Here is a 6000-nt window from a genome sequence, read left to right as displayed (position 1 = left end):
AAACGATTCACATGTTGCTTTACGAACCCTCTCGGGTCTCACACTATAGAAGGGAAACAGTGTGAAATGGAGGTGTGTGAACAAAGCAAGGAAGCGCGTGTGTTTTAGCGTCCGCTCGAGCGATGCCGAAACGGTGTGCCCCTTCGTTCCAGAACGTTCTCGGGCCCTCGCGGCTTGTGCGGCGCAACCGTTCCTGTCGGGCTTCCTCTTGCGCGCGGTCGCAGCGGCCTGCGCTTCTCCGCAAATGGACCGAAAGAGCAACGTGCCTTCCTGGGTCCTGACCGCGTGGCGCTTTCGTGTCGCTCCTGCAGACGCGTCCCTGCGTGCCAGCGACGGTGCGCGAGCTCAGTCTCTACTTGGCCGGGCCCTTGGGAACGATGGCGGGATCCAAGTTGCCATGGCGATGTCTGGGAAATACCGGGAAAAAGACGCGCCCTTAGCCGGGAATATAAAACTTAAGAGAGATTTATTTACGAGACTCTGCTGATTAATTTATTGTGGAAAAGTATTTATTGCTTTATTAATTGCAAAGTGGATTTGGAAAAACAGGAAGCGAGACAGACATTGGGGGGGGGCATCAAACGCGACTCTTTGCCTCACTTGTGCATCAATTACATGCCTAATTTTGGGGTTTTTATTAAGTTGCTCTTCCAACTGATTTTTCCAGATTTATTCAGCAACGTTCTTCTTCTTTCGGGTTTAAACTAAGAGACAAACTTGTGTTTCTTACCCTTGGCTTAAGTTATGAAACAAGTGCACCCGATGACACGTATTGATGTGTCGAGGTGACGCAGGCAGCCAAGGACGAGCTCTTCGTTCACTCCTCAAACTCTTGTCTTTTCGCTGTACGAAGGCAGATCGCTATTTACTGCCGTTTACTACGTTCCACACACAGTCTACTTCTTTCACTGAGTTCACGCTCTTCGGGATCCTCGTCTCCAAAACTGGGAGAAACTCGCCGCGACGGCATTTAAGACTCGAGGGAGAAAAGAGAGAGCTCTCACATTAAATTACACGAACCTGACGCTTTTCTCCAAAGTTGTTATTAATTAATTATTGTTACTGTTATTTACCAGTGTAATCAGTTGGGTCATTTTCTGTTCTCTCAGACCATTCGGGGTTCGTCCCTTGTTCGAGGTACTGGAACTAGAGGTGGGATGTGAACCTGTGATCTTGGGGCCTAAAGGCAGTAGCTCCGCTCTCTGCGCTGCACTGCGAGCCGCAGCGAACCCGACGGTACGGTCACTCTAAGTGATGTACTGCGGTAGTACTGTAGTAAAAGGTGTGAAGGTGCACTGCTGAACACGGTCAGCAGTTGTTACATAAAGCGGTGTCCAGCAAGGGAGACGACGCTCGTTGGCAACCACCCGGCGCACAGCGCTCTTCTTCGTTGCGCTCGACCGTCCCGCTCCGACTCCTCAGCCGGACGGAGCCGAGCTCGGTCTCCGCACGGGGGACCCGGTCAGCGGCAGGGGCTACGAACTGCGTCTCTTCGGCAAATGTGCCCGAAGGGAGTAAAACGTGTCCAACGGCGTCAGGAGGCCGAGACTCAGTTTGGACACTTTGTGGAGAACTGCTCACCATGGGACGCACCACAGAAAGGAGGTCATCTCGCTCCCCCCCCCCCCCCCCATTGTCTCCCTTCCTTCTGTTCCCTTGTCCCTCAGCGGCGGCGACGCCGTCACACTCGCGGTGAGACACACTCAACAGACATATTGAGCGCCTGCAGCCACATTCTTCCCCTTGAGTGAAATTCCGGAAGAAGGCGTCTCCTGGGAGGACAGCGGTGGTGGTTAGCTGGACCCAGAGACTTTCTAAGTGGAGGGTGGAAGCGACACACACACACACACACACACAGAGTCTGGACGGTGGCTCGGCTGCGACACGCGGTTTCCGAATCCACGGACACCTCCCCGCCATCCCACATTAAATCCAGCACAGTGGCTCCGGACTTTGTGTCGTGGATTTGGGGCACTCACACACACGTGACGCACCTCTTATTATCGATATTGTAACATGTAAGAGTCAACTGATCGATGTGACCGTGACCCTAGCAGGTGGACTTCCTTACAAATGTGTATCTTCTGTATTAACGGGGACACGGAGGTACAAAGAGACGCACAAATACAATAATGCTGGAGATTGAAAACGTGGAAATGACACGAAAAGCTATAAAATCATTAAAAGTTTGGGAAGTTGGGGAATAAAAGGTCCAACAGGCTCAGAAGAGCGTAGGAGTGTAAGAAACTACACAGGTGTCCCCTTCATTAGCAACGTTTTTGTAAATAAACAGTAAAATGTACATGATGATATCATATCATATCAACATTCATACACCAGTATAACTTATTTAATGTTTATTGCATTTCTCTCAATATTTATATGAGACCGGAAAGAAACGTTAGACTTGAAACGGCCACATTGCGGTAAACGTTAAGTGTACCTCTAAGGTGTGTCTTTGTGTCCATTGACGTGCGCATCTGTGTTACGGTTCGAGCGAAAATCACACACGCTCTTCTGCCTCCACAATACTGTACTTCTGCACTTTAGCATCCAGTACATTTATTTTCTCTCCAATTTTTATGCTTCTCTACATTTTATTTCTGCTTGTTTTTGTATGCAAGTTTTTTTTTTATTTGTTTACTTGTTTTTTATTTGTTGTTTATCCTCAGCCCTACATTTGCTATTTATTTCTGCTCAACCTCAATATTTCATTTAATGTGCTGTGACTGGTACATTAACCGGCGGAGCCAGTTTGGCTATCTGGTTGTTGCTGTTTATTTTATAAAAATAAACATATTCCAGTTGTAATGAACAGATGTCACTGAATTTATATGTACAGTGGGGGGGGCCCACTCTCACACACACACACACACACACACGCAGCTGTGTTAGCTGTTCGCCCAGAGCTGTATCCCTGCACAGAAACGGACTCGCAAACAGCAGTACATATACACATGGCTATGTGCACACACATATGTATGTCTCACACACACACACACACACACACACACACACACACAGACAGACGCACACTTGGCACAAGCCCACTTCCGCTCCTGAGAGCCGTCCCCCTTCCCTCTCACCATAATGCCAATGGACCCCTCCTAGACCGTGCCCCTGCACCTTTTCACTTATTCATTGCTCCTCCTTGCAGAAGCAGACCTGCTCCTGCTCCTGCTCCCGGTCCTGGTCCTGGCGGCGGCGCTGGCCGCGCGTGCGCGTCGAGGGGGGCTCGTGCCAGCGGGCCGTGCCGCTTTTTGCCGTGTTTTCCTGCCGTCGCTCTGCCAGCTCCCCCTGTCTCTTGGCTCGGATCTCTCACAGCTGCCTGGGAGAGCGATGCTCTGCTGCCGAGACTCCAGACTTACCGCACTTGCCCTCCCTGCTCTGTCTTGGCTGGAAAATTCTGTGACCGCCACCCGCCCCCCATAAGTAAAAAAAAACGACTCAATAAAAACAAGTACGGCACAAAGCTCCGTGTTTTGCAGCCCTTGCTGTGAGGAAACCTCTCGAGATCCATACCACCAAGTGTCTCGCACGCGTGTCTCTAGACGTCGGTTGTTTTCTGCGCAAATTCCTCACTTTGAACACAGCGCTGGAGCGCTTTTTACACTCTACTTGTCATTCTGCACGTGGAAGAAGCTCAGTGACATACGAGGGTGTTTTGGATCTCAGATCAGATGAAGGGAGAACAGAGAGATCTGTGTCTAGAGGCTTTATCATTAATTCAACACCTTTCAGATGCCAGATTTTGTGGGTGGGGGTGGGGAGGGCGGTGAAAAGAGGGCTGGGCGAGCGTTTGTTCGTCAGCGGTGTTTCGCGGGCGCGGTAAAGTGTCCGAGCGGTGATTTTTAAAGTCGTGGCACCACACCCTTCGCGTCTCTCTATAGCACCCCCGTCCACCGCGTGGAGACCATGAGCGCCAGGCCGTCTGGGCCCTTGTCACGGCCTCGTGACCCAGCAGACGCTTTTCGGAGGACGTCGACCTTAGCGGCGCTGCGGCGAGGACGCAGAAGTACCATCGGCGCAGGACCCCCTGTTTCGTACCTTTCGCAGCGATTCCCTCGTCAGCAGGTCGCCAAAGAGCCTGGAGAAGTGCGAGAACATGCCTCGTCCCTCGTCCCTCATCAGCGACAAGTAATCGCTCGCCAGCGGTTTAGTCCTCCATCATTGCTGACATAACCGACACATTTACCCGCTGCATTTCTTCACAGATTTATAACATGTCAGTCTTTCAAAGCTGGACTATATGAGGGCCTCATGTCCACAGGGAGCAGCCATGAAGAGCAGCTCTTGGCGCCTTGCTTGTGTTTCCGGAGAACCAGCTCTCCGGACACTGGAGGGACGAACAAGGGAGGGACGCTGTGTGACAGTAAGTCTCACAACTGTGTTAAAGACTTTCGCAGGGACTCCGAGGTCCGTGAAACATTCAGAACTGTGCCTCTGCTCTGTATCCCTGGGGGCCAAATGGATGCGTTGCTTACGTGCGGTTAAAGCACCGCTTTCCTCTCACAATCATATTTGTGCGTTGTTGCATGTGGCCAATGCTCACGTATCCTGGAGGGCTGCGCCCAGTTTCCTCACCGTCGTCATCCCCTCGGTCTCGAAGGCTGTGGGGCACCAACAATGACCTTCTCGCCGTCTCCCCCCGTCCCTCGCGATCTGCTGCTGATCTCTGGGGAGCGGCAGAGCTGCCCTTTTGCGGATGTTGTCCTGTTGTCCTCCCATCGCTACCTTCATCTTGTCCAGAGATCGTCGAATATTTTTGTTGCAAATATTTCTCGCCGAGGTTGACGATGCGATCAGTTGGGTCGGTGGTGACCTTTCCAATACTCACCGTGTTCTTCACCGACTACACCTTCTGCCTGAGGCTTTAATCCCTTTCATAAGACCATCAGCGTAACTTTGGTGGGATGTCTGATGATGCCCCCAAACCTGCGGCAGCGTTGTTGCGATGACCGAAGACCGGCTCCATGGTGTAGACCATTATCATTTGTGCGAGACCTTGTTGCAGATGGTCGTGAGGACGGTAACCATGGACTCTCTAAACCTGGATTTCATCACAGACAATCAGTCCTAAACTACAGCTGCTACTGTAATTCGTAGGGTTAGTTAATCGTCTCGTGTGAGTTACAATATCACTATTACTGTTGTCTTTACTGTTGAGTTTTTCCGAAGGGCTTCCTACCTGTGGGCCTACGTGTGCCCGAACACCGGCGTTCCGTGTCCCCGGTGGAGTTCAGGTGTAGTTCAGGGCTCGTGCGCGAGCAGTCGGTCTCAGCGCGCGGCGGTGGAGACGCAAAGGAAGGCCGATCCGACGGATACGCTGACGGGTGCCTTATACTCGTGGGAGATGTGCTGAGCCGGATGAGATGACATGTGACAGGTCCAGCTGGGATCCCGACCGCCCCGCAGCGCTGCAAACTGCTCAATGTGGGGGCCAATTATTGCTGCTCATGTGACCTTGGCGTGAGAGCAGCCGTCTCGTCTCCTCACGCACACATTGAACCTCATCGGGATGGCGGCATCGCGGGGAATTCGACGTCTTTCCAAAGTCCTTCCTGGGAACATTGGTGATTCGTGGGTTTTTACTGTAAGAGACATTCTGCTGGAGGAAGAGCGATGCCTTACGTACCACAAGTGTCAGTGTCTCCTCATCCCGGGGAGAGCAGAGCACTCGCACAGCACTTGTCACCGGCGTGTTGCTTTCCGGCAACCGGTGTGGTTCCAGCGCACGGGAATCTCCTCCTCAACGCGCGTGAATAGAGACGGCGCCCGAGTTACGACGATCCGACTTACCGTTTTTCGACTTTACGATGGCGCAACAGCGATGCGCATTCAGTAGAAACTGTAATTTGAATTTGGATTTTTTCCCAGGCAAGCGATATGGGGAGCGATACTGTCTCGCAATGCTGGGCAGCAGCAGCGATTCGCATCTCAAGGTCTGTCATGCGGTCGCTACACAGATACCCCCCCATATCTGCGTTGTGTTCTGAGCAT

This window comes from Scleropages formosus, chromosome 20 (genome assembly GCF_900964775.1).
Source record: "Scleropages formosus chromosome 20, fSclFor1.1, whole genome shotgun sequence".
NCBI lineage: Eukaryota > Metazoa > Chordata > Actinopteri > Osteoglossiformes > Osteoglossidae > Scleropages > Scleropages formosus.
This window is presented reverse-complemented; position numbering follows the sequence as displayed.